The 22,285-nt window shown below is 41.8% G+C and overlaps 1 pseudogene; it reads left to right on the top strand.

Annotated features, from left to right (window-relative positions):
- Positions 1–1,418: 1,418 nt before the first annotated feature.
- On the top strand, positions 1,419–10,653 carry LOC133004999 (deoxynucleoside triphosphate triphosphohydrolase SAMHD1-like; annotated as a pseudogene).
- Positions 10,654–22,285: the final 11,632 nt, after the last annotated feature.

Below are 22,285 nucleotides of genomic sequence, written 5' to 3'. Positions count from 1 at the left end.
TTTATATAGGTGGCCAGAAGTCCCGTAAGTAGCTGAAGTAGCTTTAAGAGTTAGTGTTTTTAAACCTTTAAGAATATATAAAAAAGAATAATGTTCGTAACTACACAGCCAATTACAAAATACCTTGTTTAGAAGAATGGGTGAATTTTTCTCTCAGCACATAAACACAGTGTGGTAATCAGTATTTGAAAATCAATGCTTTTGAAGGGAGAAGCCACATAAGCTTGGAAAGATGGCGCCCTGTCAGTCGCTCGACATTTCATCTTAATTCACCAAACACAAAAATATTATTTTTCTCTGATTTAGTTTGACTTCCCCATGTCCACATTGTGATTTTAATCACAATATTTCAAATGTATTCTTTGCATTTTGACTTAATTTATGATTTAGTTCTACTTAACTCTCAACATTCTGACTTCATTCTCAACATCTCATCTTCGTTTTTGACTTTTTTATTTTATCCTAAATTTTCCGCCTTTATTCTTAAGATTTCGACTATATTAACAACATACCAAAATATTTTCTTCTAATTTAGTTTGACTTTATTCTCAACATTAATATTTTATTCTCAATATCCACATTTTTTTCCTGACATTGTGATTAAATTCCCCCAAAGAAACCACAAAACACTCTTGCTCCAGTTTAGTTTGACTTTATTGTTGACATTTCCTTCACTTAATTCGTAAAAAAAATGGAATTTACTCATCCGCTCTCTTTTTTTTCCTTATGCCTGACAATGCTCTTATTTCATACAAAGTTCCATGCGTCACAGTACAGACAGTGTGTACAGAAGACACGATTGATAATTGGTGGTTATAGAGTTAGATATAAGAGCATGGTCATAGAGCTCATAAAGCAACAATTTAGACCTGCCCTTCAGGATTATAAAGCACAAAGCAAGGACGTGTGACAGACGTCATGGTCAGTGAATGATCCTAAGCACATCATCATTATGACTTTGTCCTCATTATAAATGTATGAAAACTTGACTAACCTGAAGTATTTTGAGTCATGGTGTCCAATTGTTGTTTTAGCAGGAGGGCGGGGCAGGAGCTGACCACAAGTCTGTGAGTATAAATGGAGGGTGCTTCATTGTATCTCAAACTTTCAGCTGATGGACAGACGCAGACTCTGGTTTCATTCAGTCGCAGGGTTTCGGGAACGAGGTTTCAGTGGACTTTCATTTTGAAATGCTGGACGGGAAGTGCTGGTGGTGTTTCGGTCACCTTGACGCAGCCTGTCAAATAACTAAACCAAAGTCTTCTGTGCGCGATCAGCTGTGTCAGGCGGCGTGAGGTTCAACATCACCGGCTGTAAAACTGCAGCTTCCCGTTCCCGTATCAACCCGAACGAGCTTCTTCTGCATGGCGAACCGGAAACGACTGTCGGAGGAGGAGGAGGACTACAAGGGATGGAGTATGGAGGAATCGTGTCGGTACCTGCGGGGAGAGGGTCTGCTGGAGTGGGAGAAAGTGTTCAGAGGTCGGTGCTGGTGTCGGTGATGTGTGTTTGCATGTTGTTGAGCCGCTTGTTTATCACATGTGACTTGAATCCGACAGCTCATCATGTGTCTGCTTCATCTTCCAGAGCAAAAACTAACTGGTGTGGGGCTGAAGTTACTCGATGATGCGGGGATTGGAGTAAAGTAAGTGTGTGTTGGATTCTCAAAATAGGTGGGATACGTGTTCCAGTTTTCGTGGGTCACTCGGGTGTTTCACTTACAACCTCCTCATCCTCTCCTCATCCTCTCCTCATCCTCTCCTCTTCTGTTCGACCCTGCCCCGTTTCCTCGGTGACCGTCTGCGGATCCTGTACAGTACTCTCTCTCTCTCTCTCTCTCCCCTCTTCTTTTTTAGTTTTCGTTTTGCCCACAGCTCAAAACTCTGTTTAAAGTCAGAAAAGAAAGGGACAGTTGATCACAGATATGATTGTGGTGTGATAAGACGTTAAGACAGCTTTTCCACAGTTGAGAGCATGAAGACAGCTCGGTGAGGCGCAGTCTAGAGTTCTGTGGATTCAGTTACATCACATGTTATTGCGGTATTAATGAGGTTGTGAAAACAACAACATTGCAGTGATCACTCCTTGTGCTCCTTGCCCTGCACATCCTGTATTTCACCTACCTCATTAAATTATGCATGTTACCGTGCAAGAGATTTGTTTGTCATGTTTATTATTGTTATTATCTTTATCACACATTTCCACTCTTGTATTGTGGTAGAACGATTTCAAAGAGAGCCTGACTGATTCGTTTTTCTATAATTGAGATTAGACATTTTACAGTTTAGCCCTTAACTTTATTACAGATAGTTTAAATTGGGCACACTATTGCTGCGAGTAGGAGTGATGGAGTAAATCTTTCTTTTGTTGTCTTGTCACCTGCCAGGTCTTTAATGATCCCATCCACGGGCATGTGGAGTTGCACCCATTTCTCATCAGAATCATTGACACACCTCAATTCCAGAGACTGCGAAACATCAAGCAGCTCGGAAGAACCTACTTTGTCTTCCCAGGAGCGTCCCACAACCGCTTTGAACACAGCATCGGGTGTGTGTCCTCAGTTAGAGACAGTGTCAAATGATCAATGTGTCTGTTTTTTTTCATTAAATTAAGATTCATTAATTATTCCCAAAAAATGTTAAACGTATAAAAAAAATCCGCCTCTTTGTCCCATGTATTGTCCTTCCTACGAGTTTCGTAGAAATCCAATCAATTGTTTTTACGAAATAATGCTGAAAATCTAACAAAACAAACAACAAACAAACAGAGTAAAGTCAACCTCTTCGGTGAAGATCCTTTAACATGTCTCATAAACACATGGCAATGTATTCCACAATGTTTGTGGTATTTTCCCAGTGTTGTCTTGTTTTGTATGAAATGTTTTGTTGTGTGTGGGAACAGGGTTGGTCACTTGGCAGGACAACTTGTAAAGGCTCTGCATGACAGGCAGCCAGAACTCGACATCTCTCCCAGAGACATCCTATGCGTGCAGATCGCTGGGCTCTGCCATGACCTGGGTGAGTAAGCGCATCATGGATGTGTGCACGAGTAAGAATGGAAGCAAAAGTATGTTTACTATCCTGTATTATCCAGATGGGAGTAGAACCCACGTATCTTAGTGCAAAGATCCCATGCAGCCTAATCATCTTTTTCATGTTTTTATTATTCCTGTCAGGACATGGGCCATTTTCCCATTTGTTTCAGACCTTCATCCAAAAAGCACGTCCAACTCTAACCTGGAAGGTAAGAACATTTTACTTATCCTGTTCTCATCCTTTCTCATTTTGCCTTTCACATATGAACCATCCAGTGGGAGAGTATTTGCTCAGACACGTTCACACCAACAACCAATCCTTAGGAGCCAGGCGCAGAAACTCTGGAAGCTTTCTCTCTGACATTTGCGTTTACACGCCTCCAGAGTTCAGTGAATGTCTGAAAGCCGCTAATGACAACAGACACATCTGTGTAGTTGGAACCGGCTCTAAACATCATCATTTGGTCTTTGTGAACACAAATGGTGTATGTGTTTATTTGCATATGGATCAGGAAATGAGATTTGCTCACAGGTGCTCACTGGAGAAGGAATTCCAGACGTATTTTAATACCAGATGTGAACAGATTAACTGAATCATGTCCACTTGTGATTGGATCGCTCAGAGCAGTTCTCATTGGAAGGTCTGGACAGGGCCTACCAGTTTGTGAGGTGTTTATCTGTCATTTTGCTGGAAAGATCAGAGACACATCCTCTCCTCATATAGGGGTAAACCCTGGAATAGGTGATGTCATGTTTAAAACAGCTGCATAGTAACCTGTACAAGTTATTGTTTTCTTTACCTGTGAATGAGCCCTTTTATATGTAAATACTTTATATTTACATCTGACGTGGGTCCTCTCTACGGAGGCCGCCATGTTTTTTACATTAGTCCAAACTAGACAAACTAAATATTTTTTAGGTTTTTATGAAAACTCAGGCCTGCTACAAGTTCTCTGTCACGTCTGGAAGGGGACGTTGAGGTGAGGGGTATTCAGCTGCAACATGCAACCTCACCACTAGATGTAACTAAATATACATACACACTTAACCTTTAACAGAAAGTTTGATATTTGTATAAAACCTGCTGTACCAGATGGGATCATGTTACAGCAATAAACAACATCGGGATGCAAGGGAGCTTTTCTATTAAAGGTTAAAATAACTCAAAACGAAGCTGCTACACAAAGCAATCAGTGTCACCTGGCCTCTCAGCAGGACAGCTGAGGTCTAAGGTAGTGGTTGCCTATTCGTAAAGATAAGCATCACTAATAAGAGACACTAAGAGCTTATAAACACACAGTCATTATTTAAGTTATGACCACAGACCTGCCGTCGGGCAAACGTGATCGATAAGCATTCGTGTTTGCAGGAGTCATATTTTAAGATAAGCTCTTTCTGTTTGCTTTCATTTTCGAGTTGTGACTGTGTAAGTTTCCATAAATTACTATTACTATATAATATTAATAAATTATTCGGTGTGTGTTTCAGCACGAGCAAGCCTCTTTGAAAATGTTTGATTACCTGGTTGAGAACAACAAGTTGAAGGAGGAGATGGTGGAGCAGCACGGCCTGGTGCTGCCTGAGGACCTGGTGTTTATCAAGGAGCTGATTGCTGGACCATTGGGCACTAATGGAGCTAAAGCTAAAGGGGTAACTTACAGTTCTGCCTATATGAGATCAGTTGATACTTGTATTAGTATTATAGTTGTATTGTTCTACTGCAGGAGCTTTACCAAAGGAACTTAATGCCGGCGCATGGTTCTTCAACTACGGCTGCAGCTTATCACGCAGTTGTGTCGATGGACTCGTTTTAATTTATGGTTCTCCAAGGGTTGCGCGTGTTGCAAAGCAATTCACCGCCAGAACACTAGGTGGTGTAACATTTTTTAGGTCGAAAACGACCTTAGAGACGCCTTGTTTGTGTGTAGCAGTCGTCATCGACTGTTTATTTACATCACCACTGCTGCTCTTCATAGCCTTTTTCGTCCCTGATCTTTCTCCACAGCTTCGTACACTTGTCAACCTGCAAACCGACGTTAGCCGAGATCTCCTTCCAGGATTTGCAGGCTATCTCTGCGTCCTTGTATTCCGCCAATGACGGCTTATACAAGTGGTCATACTTTCTGATCTCTTCTGCCAAACGCTCTTCTATTTTGTCCATATTCGTTCTTCTAAATCTTCCTTGATTTCTGCCGGTATTATGGGGCATAAAACCGGAAATGTGACTCCGGAAAGGATGTAGTCAGCAGACCAATCACAGCCTTGCGGGCTGTGTGAGGCTTGCGTAGCTCTGTCGTATAGTAACAAAAATTGGGCGACGCACACAAGCACGCAAGAAGGGGTACGCAAGCCGTAAGAGGCACGCAAGGGGCTCTTGCGTTTCCGTGCGTGTCTCTGAAAACGCAGAACCATGCGCCGGCCTTAAGAACCTTTTGAGGAACTCTGGCACTAAAACTTCATTTTGACTAGAGGAACTACGGATAAAATTTAGTTCCTGTAAAATGGGTCCAGGTAGCAGCTGAAGGGTAGAGCCCTGAATCTGTGCCTCTGCTGCTACTGAGCACTATTTCATTCAAAGCTTTTTCATTTTGAACATATCATACGTCCAAATTGCACCAAATTTGCAACTCGATGCGCTTAAACTGTTTTTGAGATCTGTAAATTACGTACATACGGACAGAAGCACAGACAGAGACTCCTCACATTATAATAAGATGAGGGTCAGACATTGCACTATCTCTGTTGTCAGCTTCCCAACTGCACATTTTTTAGTGTCTTCAATTCATTCTATGGGTCTGATTTGCCCTAAATTTCAGTTCCAATGTGGTGGAGGCGTGAGCAGAAATGTGCAGAATAAACCTTCCTCACACTCTTGCACTATTGTGTCCCTGCACATGCAGTTAACAGTAAGAATTGACCTGCATATGGACTAATCCATTGGCACATTCACAGTGCAAGCTACAGATAATTAGTGTGTATGCAGCAGATTCTATGAATACCATTAGTTCTCGGCACTGTGTAATGACTTTCCTCTGGAAACCAGGGTTAAAATTATTTGTAATCCTTAAAGATAATTGCCTAATATATCAGATCTCATGTCCCTGTTTTCTGACTTAGTGGCCTTACAAAGGCCGCCCAGACACCAAGTCCTTTCTCTATGATATTGTGGCCAACAAAAGAACTGGCATTGATGTGGATAAGTGGGACTACTTTGCGAGGTGAGTATTATTGACTTGTTAGTTTGTTTTAATAAGGGTTTCCAAAATCCTTGTGAGGATAATGGCCCATCTGTTCCTCTTAGGGATTGCTACCACCTGGGCATCAAGACCAACTTTGATTATCAGCGCTTCCTTATGTTCGCCAGGGTGTGTGAGGTGGATGGGCAGAAGCAAATCTGTACCAGAGACAAGGTAACAACTCTCTTACGTTTTCCTTCTGATCATCTTTTTAAAAAACGTCTAAGTTAAATGTTTGAACTGTTACTAAACACAAGTGATTCTTTAAACAGGAGGTGGGCAATCTGTATGACATGTTCCACACGAGGAACTGTCTCCACACAAGAGCCTACCAGCACAGTGTTTGCAACATCATAGAGATCATGTGAGTAGCTCATTGCTCGGACGTAGCTTGTTTGCTTTGCCCTGTAGTCGTTCTGAAAGGTGATAATGCGTCGGGTGTTTCTTTAGGATCACTGAGGCCTTTGTAAAAGCAGATCCACACATCAAGTTTAAAGGCTCAGAAGGGAAGGAGTTCACTCTCTCCAAGACCATAGACGACATGGAGGCCTACACCAAACTGACAGGTCCGTGGATACCTCTGTGGGCCATCTCTTTAACCTATTGTGTGTGTTATAACTGCATCTCATGGTAATTATTCTCCGTCCCACTGTTTGCTGGTTGGAAACCATGGTTTCTTTTGTGCAACTGATGTGGGCCCTCATCAGGCTGGAAGTTAAATAGCCAGAGCCCGACCGATTTATCAGTTTGACGATAATCTGCCGATATGAGCCTTTAACAGACATATGAGTATCCTTGTTTATGTTTGCCGATATGAAAACCTTTATTTTACAGAAGGAATTATACTGAAAACCATTGGTTCTTGAAAATGGTGGCGATATATAGTTTGTCATAGCAAATGGTTATTGTTATTATTATAATGCTTCTTATTATTATTATTGTTATTGATGTTTATAATGATCAATACATTTTGTTAATATATTTTTACAATGAAGGAAAGATGACAGATTGAAATAATAAAAAAATTTGAACGTTGATTTCATAGAATAACCAATGTTTACATTTTAAATTTACTTCAAGTTCTATGTATTTCATTGTACTTGTTTTCTTTTTTATTTAAAGTCATAAAGTTTATGTTTAATCTGTGAAATATCAAGTCACAATTACATTCATTTGTCATGAGGGTTTGATAACCTATATTTGGGAAATATTGCCACCTTTTCTTTCTAGTATATATATCGGCCGATACATCGGTATTGGAATGTTTTTTACTCCCAGTTTCACCATCAAACCTCAAAAATCCAAATCAGTCAGGCTGCACAAACAGCACAATGACGGATCATAGTGATGTTCACTATTAAAGAGACAAATGCTCACAGTCTGCACAAACCGCATTCAGTATAGCATAGAGTATAACAGCACCGGTTAACACATATTATTATTTGCATGTACTCCCCTGAGAGTGGTTTGTATCAGTCTTGAAATACTCATACTTCATATACTTCAAACCCTGTTTTAAACGCATTCAGATTAGTGTACATGAATGATTCAAATTCACGGATTTCCATTCTGTCCCTTAGATCATGTGTTTGGACAAATACTCTACTCGTCCTCCGAGGAGCTGGAGGAACCGCAGCAGATTCTCCAAGACATGGTCTATCAACGCCTCTACAAGTGTCTGGGCCAAACCAATCCACGAGAACATCTGGAAGTCACCCCGGTGTGTGTTTGTGTTCTTCTTGTGGAACTATTTTGGCTGTTGAATTTGAGTTTTTACAAATTAGAAGTAATATTGATAACTTTATCCATGTTGTTCAAGTAGTGTTCAACTGGCTGCTTCTGCAGTGATATGATATCCACCCACTTTGGCTTCACTTTTGGGGAACAGTCATGTCATCCATCTTTATATCCAGTTATGATTTGAATTGTTGATCAACAAAACTAAATGCAAAGACATTAAATTCCCAACAGAACAATTCAAAGAAAATATCAAAACCTTGTGTATGAGGAGCTTTATTAAGCAAATATTGGACGATTTAGCAATTGTCAAAAAAAGGTGCTGCTTTGATGTAGCCAATTAGCTTCCTTATAAATGAAATGAAACCAGTTTGTTCCTAAGATATTATTAATCAATTCATTTTTTATTGCATGTTGGAAAGTAGATTGTGATTTCAACTAAGAAATCTAACCATATGTGGTTTTACATGGATCCTCGTATATCATTCTGTGTTACAGTGTTATATGTCTTTCCATATTAATACTTGATCCACTTCACATCTGTCAGGCTGCGATTGAACGCATGGGAGAAGAATTGGCCAATTCCACCCCTCAGAGTGTCCAGGGTGTCCCGGATGTCCAGGATGTCCAGGATGTCCAGGATGTCAACCTGCAGCCAGACGACTTTGTAGTTGACGTGAGTTTCTAGTCCAACTACTTTTTATCTCATACATTTCATTTGCTCCAAAAGAAAGAATTACATTTTTTTTAAATGTGAATTTAAGTTTTGTTGATTCGTGGCCTACTGTACAAAACCTCTCCTTTAGGTCATTCTGGACTATGGGATGAGGGATGAGAACCCCATCGACAAAGTGCGATTCTATTGGAAAGATGACTCAACTAAAGCCTTCCAGATACGCGAGGACCAGGTCACACATCTTTATCTTTGTTTGCATGAGTTTCCTTCGCATTTACAGAGCTGAATATTTCTCATGTCACATATTTATAAACACAAAGACTGATTATATCACTTCCTCTATTTTGAATTTACAGCTCAACATAAACTTTTGTCATTCTTGTCAGGTGTCAAAAATGCTTCCAGCGGTGTTTGATGAGCAGGTGATCCGGGTCTACTGCAAGAAGAGGGATGGAAAGACTGTGGAGGCAGCAAAAAGGCATTTTGTTCAGTGGTGCAACCACAACAATTTCTCAATGCCTACGGTAAGATTTATCTTCTCCAGTGTAAAGAATTGTGTATTTATTAGCAATGTCAATGTTGGTTGATAAACATTGGATGGGTACACGTCTTGAAGGGCGTTTGCCTCAAACTGGAGAGACTTTTGAGAATGGAAAACAAAGGGAACTTGAATGGCACCAATAAAAGTGCACATACTTCTGTCCAGCACCAACAGTCCTCTAATGAAACCACATAAATAGACACATACATTCACGAGATCCAGATTTCTATTTGGTTCTGCACCAGATTACACACAATCATATATACAATCATAAATATCAGTCGCTTACATATGCCGGAATTTTTTTTCTGGAGCCGTTCTAATCTGAATCCACACTCAAATTCAGTAGACTCTTCCCTGGGTGATGCCCCACCCCTCCACAAAATATCCTGGAAAGCAGTTGTGCACTTTTTGCATTAACCCGCTGAATAATGTTAGTGTAACATGTCACTCAAAAATTTAGGCCACCTTCCTCTAATGCTCAATGGTCCAGCTCATAGTCGGCAGTCAAAGCAGCAGGACAGAGGTCGAACACAGGAACTCTCACTGGTCTGCTGCCACACGGCCCCGGTGGGTTCTGACAGCTTTCTGTCATAGTCGGCATGAATTGTTTGAGCATTTCATGGGGTTCGACCTCATGGGCCAGCCTTGAGTACCCATCAATGGTTCACCATCACGATCCTACCCTCATCAAAGTAGCTCAGACTGTGACCTGGTCTCATTCCGGCACATTCGCAACTGCAGCACCCAAACCAACAATTAGGACAGAGAGGACATTATAAGTGGGGCTGGCAGTGGGTCGTTTTGATTTGACGTTTATTTTACGCAAGATATTAAAGCTATTTACAGAAATTTACAACTTCTTTGAACGTTTGCCAACATTTTGCCTTCAAATTAACGGCCTCCTGCCCCATTGATGCTCCAAAGACTCAAAGTGGTACACAGTGATGCCCACTGCAGAGGAAAGGTTCTCATCTTCATGAGGTAGCAGACAGTAGGTGCCCTGCGATTCTGTCTCTCTATTTTCGGCCTGAGGACGTCACCTCAGCAGTGGGAAGAGTTGGGTTCAGACCTGAAGTAACAGAGTCGGGTTCACAGCTTGTCCCCACTGCCCCCTAGTGGCCAAACAACTCAGGTATGGAAATCTGCTTTGAAGACAGGCAGGGCACCTTTTAAATTCCAATTAGTGTTCGGTAATAACAAGTTCTATGTAGATAATTTACATCAAAATAACATCAATATGGATTATCACCACATGATTACCACTCCTTAGATCACAGAGCGGAATTGGTTCTGTCACAGACCCCTGTGTCAGTCAGGACAGTGTACACACTAAATTGTCAATGTTAATACCAATGTCTGATATTTTATTGACACACAGAATGCAGACATCACAGCGCCGGAACTGATCCCTGTGCATCCCCCATGATGGATGCTCCATTGACAACGCTGGTGAGGGCCTTTAGAAGACTCTAAAATAAGAGGAGGAGAGCAATACCCCTCTTATACTTTCAGTAGATGAGAAGTGTTGAGTCAACATTATATTTCTCTATGTGTTGTGTGTTGATTGTAGCTTGAAACAAAGCAGTTTGTTACAAGCAAAATAAATGGAGAAAAAAAAGCTCAGGGACTATCCTCAGGTTTGTTTTTTTAAATTGACCCTTCCTCGATATTAAATGCACAACTTAGCTTTTGTTTTCTCGTGGGATTCAGGGATTTATTTTGGACTAACCTCGGGCTACAAGTGTCGAGTTTTTAAGTTGATTTGTTTTTATATCCGACAATACCTAGAATAAAAAAAAAAAATGAGGAGCACTTAAATGCGACTTACTTATAGCACTTTGTAGTTTTGCTTTATTTAATGTAATGTAATGTAATACCCTGTGCTAAGTAGCAGCTTATCATGTCTTTGAATCATGGGCAATTAATCATGGGCAGCGGAAATATTTTACTCTTAAACAGGAGATGAACAACACAATGTATTTCATGTCAGTGTGTTTTTACAGCATATACAGCCAGTGTGTTATTCAACTTTCACATACGCTTGTTTTTTTAATGTCAAGCTTCAAAAGTCACAATATACAAAAAAAAAATGTTTCTGAGCTTTACACTGTGTGTTTGTTTTTACTTGAGGGATTATTTGCAGATTTGATTTGATCTTACTGCAAATATATTTATACTGGGGGGGGGGGCATGTTTTGCAATGCTTTTATTTATTGTTCTTACAGTAAGTTGCACAGGTTGTTGTCTCCATCTCACCTCAATGTGAAACATTTAAAATGGGATTTGTGCTAGATTGTTTGAAAACCTATATTTTGTGTGAGTGTGAGGGGAAATGTTTTAAAGGGTTTGTGGTGATTCTGTGAGAGGTAAAGAAAAGTTTGAAAATAAAACTCTGTTTTCACTTTCTTTCACTTGTGTAACGTTGTTTGTTTTGCCAGTAGTCAAAGGTCCAAGATGCACATTAGGTTCAGGGCTTTATTACTATATGAAAACATGAAGAGGAAACCTCCAAAGTCTGAATGTACATGATGGATCCTCCCTCCATGTTTGCAAAATCTTATATCTTAAAAATCCAAACAAACATACATTGGAATATAACAAATCATATTAAAATAAATAGATTAAATCTACAAGTACAGAAGTCCAAAAAGTGCTTAAATATATGAAAGATGAACACTGAAGCAGAGGTTTCCTGCTGGAATCACAATGGCCTTTAAGAGATCTCTTCATGAAGCAGTGTCACTCTCAGTGGTTATGGACAAAATAAACGCTTCTCTCTTAAAGGTCAGTCATGGAAAGTAATTTATTCATCCATCCTCCCGTTGATTACTATTTTAACATTTAAGTTAAAGCCTGATAATGGGACGGAGCGTTTGAGCGCTAGGGGGCGCTGTGCACTCATTTGTGCCAATATGCTACTTCATATGTTACATTATTGCTGTGGTCCAGGTCCTGAGGCAGCTGCTGAGCTGTCTCTACAATCAAGTCACATCATCAAGTCAGATTTGATTGGTAAAGCCTAATGATGAACTACTGCACCGGGGCTCTTAGGCCAACAGGGGCCCTGGGCATTATGATTTATTTTGAGGCTTTATCTTTAATGTGTTAAGAAGAATATTGGAGTAAATGGGATTTTCCAAAGTTTCATTGACGGAGTATGTGACGCTTCCTGTCCTGTTAACGTTGAATTCGAATTTGAAAGTAATATGTTACTGCACTAATGTGTCTATGATATAGCCCAATATAACAAATAAGAATTGATCGGTTTATGACAACATTTCCGTATGTCCCTTAAAATGAGGATACAGAATATGTTTGTTATAACATGAACTTTTACATGATAATAAACATTTCTGCATTAGTCTCATTATTGTACTGTCAAAACTCTAATTCATCACTAGTTATTATTTAAAATAAGGATTTATCTAAGATACTACATGGAAATAATCTGAACCCATGAGTTAAGTTTGATATTTAATAATGTGGGTCCCCGTTCTTATTCAACCAGGAAGGTTTGTCCAGCAGGATGTTCACAGAAACACACTGCCCTGATGCACTGTGGGCACACACCCACACACACACACACACACACACACACACACACACACACACACACACACACACACACACACTTCCACATCCTGTGGCAGTGAGGCAGGAGAGGAGTATCCACTACACACACTCACAAAGAGCCGAACCAAGGCCAACTGCCTGCTAGTATTTTTATAATCTTCATCCTCCCTGACCTGTTGCTCCCCTCCTGGCGCCAGTGGTCTCAGCACTCCCCCTGCGATGCCTCAACCTGACACAGGCACACACACACACACACACACACACACACACACACACACACACACACACACACACACACACACACATGCATGCAGGCTTCTGTACGCTCAGCAGCCCCTCCCCGGATAATTGAGACCAGCTGTTGCAAGGTGCCTCTCCCCTCGACCCTGCACCCCTCCCTCACCCCCCCCCCCCAGCCGCTGCTGCACTTGCCTTCCTGGCAGAAAGCTATTCCAAAGCTCCCTCCCTCCCTCCCTTCATTCTCTCTCTCCTGACTCACCCCCTCCCACATGCCTGTTGAGTGTTTGCTAATCTTCTCTGTAACGATTCCATTTTATCATATGCACTGCCTGTCCGGGCGGTGATGGTTGTTGCTGGGTCGAGACTGGATGGTTAGCATCCTAGCCTCAGTGGACAAAAAGATGTGATGGAAATAGGAGCAAAAGAGGAAATTGAAGGAATGACATTTGATTCTGGCCCCTCTTTGCTTCTGCTCGTGAACATTAACGTCGACCACGTAACGATATCAAGACTGACAGGTTTCACATTCAAATTTTAAGAACAATTTCAGGGAAAAATAACAGAGGCTTCCTCGTTCCAGATTCTCAGCTTTGAGGATTTGCAGTTTCTCTTAATGTTAAGTGACGGCAAATTTAGAATTCTTGCTTTGGTTGTTGGTCGGATGAGGAAACAAGCAAGTTGAAGACCAAGGCAGGAGGCCATTTTTTCATTAGTCTCTCATATTTCAGACCAGGCAGTTTCAGTTGATTGAGAAAAACAAATCATCACTCTCTCTCCCTCAGGTTCTCCCCGTTGCATTGAGGTAATTTTGCTGGGTGAGACATGAGCGAGTCGGTGGTGACTGCGAGCCGCTGCTTACAGGCCGGAATGTGTGGGGTTTTGGGAGAGGGAGGGGGGAAGAGGGGGGAGGAGAGTTGCTACAGGCATGTCAGACTCTCTTTGGGACCCTGAGGGGTCAAACTGTGTGTGGATGTGTGCATGTCGTGGCCTCTTATTAGGGGGTAAGACACTGCGGCTCCAGACCCCCATGGTAGGATTGCTGGGTGAGTCTGCAGTGATCCTGCCACTTTGATGCCCCTGACCCCCACCCCCACCACCAGGAGGTTAATGAGCCTCAGTGAGCTCTGTGGGCATGCTGTTACTGGTGTGTGTGTGTGTGTGTGTGTGTGTGTGTGTGTGTGTGTGTGTGTGTGTGTGTGTGTGTGTGTGTGTGTGTGTGTGTGTGTGTGTGTGTGTGTGTGTGTGTGTGTGTTCGTGTGTGTGGGTGTGTGTTTGTGAAGTGGGGGTGCTGGGGAAGAGGCAGAGGGATCCTCCAGACGTCTGATATTCTTCACCGTGGTTGTCAGATCAGATGACCAGGCTGTGTTTGTTGTGGGTGTGGAGAATAATGTTGGAATAACTCTGAAATAATGAAACCGGCATCTGTGGCTTCTCCCATTCCTGCACTTTAAATAAGAAAAATATTTCACCTTTAATGGCCCAGTGTGTACGATTCACATTGGCAGAAATTTAATAAAATATTCAGAATTATGTTTGCCATTCGCAGAACTGAAAATCATCGTGTTTGTACTTATCTTATCTGCAGCAGGTCCTCTTCAATGTGGTTTGTCATTTTGCACCGCCATGTTTCTACAGGAGTCCAGAACAGCCAAACCAAAACCAAGCTTTGAAAAAAAAGGTAATTTAATGTTATTATTACCTGACAGCCAACGTAGGTTCTTCTTCATGCTTAGAAAGGGAGCGATGAGGCATTGACTATTTAGCTTGTTGCAATATGCAACTCCACAGCCAGATACCACTAAATCCTACACACGCTTTAGAACTTAAAGAAGCCTGACTAATGTGATGGATTTTTTTAAACCTGCCTAATTTTCAAGGGTGATTTAAAAAATCATTTCTTTGTAAACTGCATGTCAGACCTGGTTCCTTAATCAACCTAGTTAGGTCAATATGATCAGATTTCTGCATAGCTGTATACATTTTTAGACCCGGACAAGTTTTCAAAATATTGGTTTAAAAAGTTCAAGTTCACTGTAAATACAATTCCCTTCATATCTATCACGATATTTAATTTGAATTTGTGTTTTAATATTCGAAAAATAAAAAAATTAATTGAGTTGACATTAAAAAAGTAAAGTTTGTTGTTTTTCTTATAAAATGCAGTATTTATTTTTTGAAAAGGCAAAAATGTTTCATATGGTAAAAATCCACAAACTTTGCACAACATCCAGTCACATAGAAAATTGGCTTTTAAGAGAAAAATAAAATGGTGACAATCAACATTAAAGTATGAACACAAAGGATTTGGCATCTCTCAGTCTTTACAGTCACTTTGAAATGTCAAACCGCTGATCGTCAAATATCTTCAGATCTGTCAAATCCTTATCTGAAGCCAGAGTAACATCTCTGTGGCAGTCGAGGTTTCCTGCTGCCTGTTTGCAGCATTCCCCCACGTACGCATTCGCTATTAAATCACCACCATATAACCATCAGTAATTACTGAAACATAATTACCGCTCCCTCTTGACCTTTTTCCCCCATTTCAGTTCATCTCCAGCCCTTGAAAATTGACCCCAGCGCCGCCTCACATAGCTGATCAGGCAGCGAGACATGAATGTGTTGTGCTGGGCAGCGCAGTGCAAGCCCTGGCCCGCCAGAGGAAGGCATTGGGAGTTCAAAACAGGTGCTCCGACTGCTTTATCTTTGCTTCTCCTCCTTCTCTTTTCATCATTCACTCCCTTTCCCTCTCTCTTCTCCCCACACCTGTTGAAGTGTGAGGACTCATGCTGGTTCAGACGGCCCAGCCTCAGCTACATGCCAAGACGGTGGGGGTCTGAGGTGAGGTGTGGGTAAATACTTAAAGCATATTTCATCTGCTTTGACTCCCCCCCCCCCCCACCACCACCACTTTCAATATCAGGTGTCACCTCTAGGATTATTAGTTTTGTCTTTTATCACTGCAGGTTGGGCCACAGGGGGAAGGAACGGAGAGACACGTTTATTTAGAGTGCAAATAACCTACTAATTCGTTTTTCGTAAGACAAATAGTGCAGATGATTAAAGGATAAATGGAGCCCAGCCTGGTACAACTGTGTCTTATATCACTGTGGAGAAATTCAACGTGGCAACAAAGACTGGGTGATTCAATTCTGGTTTGACCAATCACTCCGGGGGTGGCGGTTTGGTCTCTGCCCCCTGGTGGAGCGCCTCACCGGGCCCCTCAACCCCCTGTCTGTTGTCACCGGGACGGGGATCAAGATTTACCCAGCTGTCTGGAGTCTGTGTTTGTTTCCGGGGAAAGTTGATCCTTTAACTGGCCCAACAGAAGAGCTTCATCGCACATTTAAATCCACGTATCGCAGGAATTCTGAATCAGGCAACTGATGACATGTTCCTTTATTTATGTATCCCAATTGCATTTGAATTATCTGAAAAAACAATTGTGATAGAGCCAAAAATATTCCTTTTTTAGCACATTAAAACCAACTTTTGCTGAATGTCAGGTGAGCGACATCATGGCACAGAAACAGATTTAGGAACATCTGGAAAGACTTACTGGTAAGATTTTAGCTTCAAATACTGTGTTGTGTTTTGTGTGTGTGTGTGTGTGTGTGTGTGTGTGTGTGTGTGTGTGTGTGTGTGTGTGTAGTCATGTGGGAATCCTCTCAGTATTCTCCACAGGGGGGGGTGTTTTCTCTAGGTTTAAAAAAAAAAAACAAGCTCACAGGTAATGACTTCAGTGTGTTTCTGTGTTTTTGTTCCATTTGTGTGACACTACATTCAGCTTCAGTCGATGCAGACTCAGCAGGACAGACTGATGCCTTCCATTAATCCGCTGCAGCACACGGTGACAAAGTGTTTGAGTTTTCCGCGACATAGCGTGCATTTCTGCAAACCTGTTGTATGTCTGTGTGTGTGTGTGTGTCGTTTGTGCGTGTTTGGGCACATGTGCGTGCATGCATGCCACCCTGTCCTCCTCTCATCTGGTCAGGCCCTCTAGCTGGTAATCTGAGCATAGAGATTAGAAAGAAAAACAACAGACAAGAATGTCTTTGGTTGGGCCAGCGAGGAATTTACAATGGCCTTCAGGCTGCTTTGACCTCTCCCTCCCTTTCTCTCTGCCACTCTCTCTATCTCTTTCTCTCTCACACACACACACAGAAACACCTAAAGGAAAATGATTTTCTTCATAAGCAGGCTCTTATTTCATAGTTCTAGGTCCCCACTCTTATCTGTTATATTAACCTGTTAGTCACCCGCTTCAGTTCAGATCTGCGGACATGGTGACATCATTAGAACAGAGTCCATGAGGCCGAGCAACTCATTCCGTCGTATGATCACACAATTTGTAAACAAACTATTAGTTTACTTGGAAATTAATCAAACATTATAATAAGCGGGTATAATACTTTCAGGTGTTTTCTCTTGTGATACAGTAAGTGTGATTCCTCTCAGGATTATTCACAACAGGTGTGATTTGAACATATGTTTAATTATTTCATTTATTGTTATAGACAAAAGAAATACACAATTTTCAGTAATTTCAGCTTTAATGATTTCGCTTTCATGTCTCACATCTATGTTATTTTGATTTTCGCTGCTTTAAGTTCAAGTTTTAGTTTTATTCATGACTGTAGATTTTTCTAAAAGCTCCAATGTGTCCAACATGGCAACTTCATGGATACAAAAGTCCCTGAAAATCAAATTAATACGAGCACAAATACATCAAGAAGCAGACACAGACAAGAACATAACCTCTTTGTTTGAGATACAAAATTCATGACATTATTCAAACATAAACTCTTGAAACTTCTTTACTTGAGCACATAGCATTAGAGCCACGTTAAAACAAAGTTGTTCACAGTTGCAGGGTCATTTACTAATCGGGAGCAACAATATTATTGATATTTAACTGCGTATTTTGATATAGGCGCTGCAGCTGTTTTAAATCTCTCAGTCACATTGGATTAATTTTGTATAATCTGAACCTTGGTGTTGCTCGCTCTGCTGGACTGCTGTCATCTCACCGAACCCTCTCATCTTCATGATGAAACTGAGGTGTAAAATCCAGTTTAGAAAATAAGAAATGTTTTTGTTTTAGGTGGACATGCAAGGAGAAGATATATGTTGTGGTACGTTCCCATCTGTTGCCGCAGGGACGTGAAGGTCTGGAGCAGCAGCTCTCCAACAGCTTGCAGCGATGTCACCGTGCAGAGATGACACCGTGCCGCCAGACAGACAGGGAGCTTGAGCCAGACGCATCGATGGAGTTCCAGTTTCACAGGGACAGCTGTGTGGATACTCAAGACAAACTGGCCGCCGCACCGCCTGATTTGATCCTGCTCGCTCCGTCACAGTCCAGCAACCTGCCTTCCTGCAGGCCCCAGCCCCTGTGTGTGTGTGTGTGTGTGTGTGTGTGTGTGTGTGTGTGAGAGACAGAGTGGAGGGGTATACAGGTCTCTGCACAGACGATGGGGACAGGTGTTGAGGACAGGAGGTGCCGTGTGGCCTGGGGGTGGGGTCAGGTGGTGACACACCTGTCCCTACTTGCAAAAGAGGGTCTAGTTACACACACACACACACACAAGCATGCACATCAGCTTGAACATGTGCTCTGACTCGCAGCATTAGAACCAGCTATCCTCTCGTGCTATGTGAATCTGCCCACCGTGATAAAACCAGGGCCGATTCTCGCTTTGCCAAACCTAACATGGCGAACTGAACATTCGCACAGTGACGGGATCACGATGTGTGAGACGAGCAGGACACAGGGACCGAGCTGTGAACATGCAGCTCCAGGCTCCGGATGAGGGGATTTGCTTGTGACAGAGAGGGGAAGTCGAAGCGAGCAGAGAGTGTTTCTGGACGAGATAAACTATGTTTTTCCACACACAGTAGCTTAGAAAGTGCCTCCATGTTTTTCGGAGGATCTTTGTTCTATTGAGAAGTCAATTGAAAATACTGTATGACAAGTGTCTAGACGGAAATGTTCAAGGTTTAACTCTTGTTTAGGGAGACATGTCATAACATATGCTGCACAACATACATCAGCAAATATCTGTACTTTCAACTCCACTTTATTTTTCACAAAGCATTGAATTACACATTCGCCGTGTTTGTCTGATATATTCAAAGTAATCAATAACCAGAGCGGAATTGGTCCGTTGATCCAATCAGAGCGGGCAGGTTCCTTAAATCCCGCCTCCTGCAGCTTCAGCATCACTGAAGAAAAACGCTACTGTTACATTAGGTTATAGGCAAGACTTTGCAATTAATTCTGCTTCTAATACTTTAAGTATCTTTAAAAGCAAGTACTTACTTACTTTTACTCAAGTAGTAATGTTATAGTGGTACTTTTAGTCAGAGAAGCACATAGTTTTTCATATGAAAATTAAAGAAAGTTAAAGAGGGAGAAGTTCAATCCTTGTCTCACTTCTCACCTCCGCTCAGCAGCGTGAAGTCACACTTTTACAAACAGTTACAAAAAGAGTTGGACCCAGATCCACTTGTATCTGACGTCAGAACAGAGCTTTCCAAATCTTCCCATCAGACGAAGCAGTTCACCAGTGAAATTGGTCGATGTTCCTCTTTAAGCTCAATAAAAACCGTTTGGGGATTCAAGCTGCTCCACAGGGACACTGAGGATTCATGAACTCCTGCTGATTTTAAATTCAAATTTCCAATACGCAGAGTACGACATGACTGGCTGTTTGTCTGTACTCCCCTTTTAAAAAGTGTGCAAGTGGACACCAGTGTGTGTGTGGCACATGCAATGTTTCTATAAAACCGTGGAGATGGGGGAGATCGGCGTCTGGCCCTGGGGTGTGGATTTCAGGCAGGTGCTTTTGCCTGCCCCGCGGCTCCTCAAGGGACAGGACAGAACGGGACAAGGAGGGAGGAGGGAGGGAGGAGGAGAGGGGAGGCAATCTGTGCTTTCTTCAGTCACACCACACACACACACACACACACACAACCTCTAGCTCCCCAAATTCAAAGGTCCCCCCCTCCTCACCCACCTACTCAACACTCCTCCCTCGTCCCCCTCCGTATCCTTCATTGACTGGAATGCAACGGGACAATAGAACTGTCCCGGTCCCTCGGCTGGCGGCCCCCCGGGCCCACACAGGCCCTGACAGGAGGACAAAAGTGCACCTTGCACCTCTCAGCACCACCAGCAGCACCCTGGGGGCAAATACCTGAATACCTGTGTTAAATAAGAGGGAGAGACAGAATGACATAAACCTGAGGTGAGGGAGAAGACAGGGGATGAAAGAAAAGAGGAAAAATAAGTCAGCACAGGCGATTTTCAGCTTTCAGGTGCCAAGTGAAACACAGACGTGTCCAGTGGTCTAAGGAAAACACCACCGCGGTCTCCTTAGTTTATTCCCCTCTCCCCTGTTATTATTGTAATTCAGCATGTCACTCATTCTTTCACGTTTATTCTGACACCTTCTTTCTTGGTAACTTCCACCCCCCCCTGTATGTGCTCTCCACTGCTCCCTGTGAGCCCGCTCTCTTATTCGCTCATGTAATGACATGCTGGCCGAGCTCACTCTGCACATTTAATCCCAACACCACCACATTAAACCCTGGTTGGCTCGTTGCTCTAATGTATTGGCGGAATGAGAGTGAAGCATTAACCATGGAGTCTTGTGGTCTCTCTTTTTTTCTTGCACTGTTTTCACTTTTTTTTAATACCCTTACATCAGAATCAGAATCAGAAGGTATTTATTGCCAAGTTGGTTTACACCTACCTGGAATTTGCTGTGGTTATTGGTGCATACAATGGACAAAGAAACGTAAAAACTAGGGCTGGGCAAGTTAACTCGTTTAATCGAGTTAACTCAAGTGATGAGTTAACTCGATTAATTATTTTATCTCGCGTCAACTCAGGTTTGATTATTTATTGTTTTATTGTGAAAGTCAGGCTTTTATTTTGTGAAAGTCTGTTGCTGACTGCTGCAGAACAGGAAAAAATAAAATAATTGGCGGATAAACAATCGAGTTAACTCATCACTTGAGTTAACTCGATTAAAACGAGTTAACTTGCCCAGCCCTAATAAAAACACAATAAATACAACACACATAAGAAAAACAATAAAAAACAATATATAAAATAAAAAGATATAAAAGATAAAAGATATAAAAAGTAAAGTAAAAAGTGAAATGAAAAATGCAAAACAGTAGAACAGTGTCAAATCTGCTGTACCCTCATTTTACAGGCTTTGTTAGTGTGATGCACAACTTTCAATTTTTTCAGCTATTTGTCTTTAAATCTGTATTTATGTTTGGCCTCAAAAGTCAATTCTTCAATCCCTTTATACTTCAAATACTTGTATTGTCAATATCCTCATGAGCACATATTTCTTTACAGCTACAGCTTTGTAGTAGTTCTGGTGGCGACACTTTCATCTGAATTCAGTGAACTTCTACTTGACTCATTTTAAACTTTGAGGCCACGAAAGATGGTTCAACAAGTGAATTTGCAGGATAACGCTGATTAAGCTAATTTCTTATCAACCACCAGTCTCAGTAAATCAAAGCTCGACCTGTTTCTTTCCATGAATCCCCTGTATTCACATCCCTGCCTCTGAGTGAAGGTGTGGTAATCAGTCAAATGAAGTGTGTTAAGCCACGGTCACATTACCTCTGATGCAACCACAGTGACTTTGCCATGTGCAACACATGTGGGCGTAGTGAGGCTGTGAGGTCGTGCAACTGGAGCAAAAACACTGGAAAACTTCTGATAAAAGATGCTTCAACTTTGCACGTATTCCATCTGTGGCTATGTTCTCGAGTAAAGGTCGAAGATGGAGGATGTTTGTATTTTCTCGGCTGTCACACTACTGAAACAACACAGGAAACTAACAGCCGATACCTGTTAAAAACAATGTTTAACCCCTAACCCTAACAACTTTGTGGAGCATAAGGGAGCCGTCACCCTCGCTGCCCCACCACGCTGTCTCCCTTTTCATTTAGATTACCTCACATTACTCAGACAAAGTGTCATCGTACCAGATGGTGAGAGACTGCAAGAGTGGACTCGGACACGTGTGACACTCAACCCTGAGGTCACTGTGACATGTAGTCCCTCTATTGCCCAGCCTTGTGTATACTTAAGTTAATTCCCATTTTTATAGACTGGCCTTTCCCGGGTGTTGTGTATTTACTGTGTTTTTACCATTTTCTTTTTACCTATTATTTACCTTTTTTTCATATTCCTGCTTTTATGTGTTTTCATGGGA

The sequence above is a fragment of the Limanda limanda genome, chromosome 7, assembly GCF_963576545.1.
Source record: "Limanda limanda chromosome 7, fLimLim1.1, whole genome shotgun sequence".
Lineage (NCBI taxonomy): Eukaryota > Metazoa > Chordata > Actinopteri > Pleuronectiformes > Pleuronectidae > Limanda > Limanda limanda.
This window is presented reverse-complemented; position numbering and strand designations above follow the sequence as displayed.